Below are 1,589 nucleotides of genomic sequence, written 5' to 3' on the forward strand. Positions count from 1 at the left end.
TGACACATGAAAATTCTGACTTATTTGGCCAAATATGTCTATAATATAGCCTCTCTTAATGGACACTCTCTATAGCGTACATTCCTTACTGTATAAAATAACCTCCACATAAAGGACACCTCTGTATAACAGAGACACTTTCAAAGTGTCCATTATATAGAAGCTAGTCTGTATATGTATTTACCAATGTATATCTATTTCGTTTTAATTATAATATCTTGTCTTTATATTATTCTTCATTATCTTACCATAATTGGTCCACTCCTGATTTTTACTTCATTAATCCCATCACCATGGTAACAGTATTTACCTCAGACGTTAGTAATTCAACACTCCTCTGGTTTACAGGATGCATTAATTGATTTAGCTTCACTTTGATCTGTTTCACTCAGGACAAGAATGCCACTATATACATACTAATACCATTAGGTGTATACTGTCTGTAGAATCACATGTATACATGTACATGTATTGTAGCTAATGAATGAATGAGACATGAAACAATACATGTGTGTGTACATGTACATGTACTTTAGCATGTACAATTTTTTAGATGTAATATAAAGAACATTTAATGTATAATAATAATAATACATATACCATGTACATGTACATATAATTGTGCCTGAGGTAAAAATTGACAGGTAAAAATATACATGTATTATATTATAAAGCTTTATACTATACAGTATTGAGTTTAAAGAGCATTAATTAGTATATTGTATATGTATCCTATTACATGTACATGTACATGTACATGTACATGTACATGTAGGTACTGTAATACATGTTAGTATTAGTAATATAATATATATTATGTACTTGTGTTGTATAAGATCAATGTCTCATCGTTATTACTATCATTTTAAAAGCACTACTATTATTATGGTCTACTGCACTTCAAATTACTTTAAAAATAATCATCATAGCATTATCATTATAGTTTATACACACAATACAGTACATGTACATGTACACTAATATTATAGTATAATAAATTTAAAAGCATTTTTCTGTGTCTCCCTTTGTGATGCTCCTGTGAATAGCTCCTAATAACTTGTTGATGATAGTAACTCGCTACAATATCATCTTACATCAAAGTAAAGTGATGAGGCACTTACGTCAATCAGTTAATGATTCGTGTCCTTAGGCTACATTATTAGTACATGTAAGTGTTGTCATGTCTTTAGATTAGAATATGATTTAATTATCTGTTTATTATAAGTCACCAACTTGTCATGGACTGTCTTCCGCCTTTAGTCTTGTCTTTCCTATGTTGCTATGGTAGTGACTGTTTCATGATGATAAAGGTTGCAATTATTGTGAATTTTGATTCCCAAGCTACCAGTATATACACATTACGTCACATGTACATGTATACAGTATAGTCTCTCTTAATGGACACTCTCTATAGCGTGCACCTCCATTTAACGGACAGCACCTAGTGTACCAATTACATTCCTTACTGTATAAAATAACCTCCACATAAAGGACACCTCTGTATAACAGAGACACATTCAAAGTGTCCATTATATAGAGGCTAGTCTGTACATGTACATACATGTACATGTATGAATATAAATTACTTT

The sequence above is a fragment of the Amphimedon queenslandica genome, unplaced genomic scaffold (genome assembly GCF_000090795.2).
Source record: "Amphimedon queenslandica unplaced genomic scaffold, v1.1 AMPQUscaffold_11593, whole genome shotgun sequence".
In the NCBI taxonomy this organism is placed as follows: Eukaryota; Metazoa; Porifera; class Demospongiae; order Haplosclerida; family Niphatidae; genus Amphimedon; species Amphimedon queenslandica.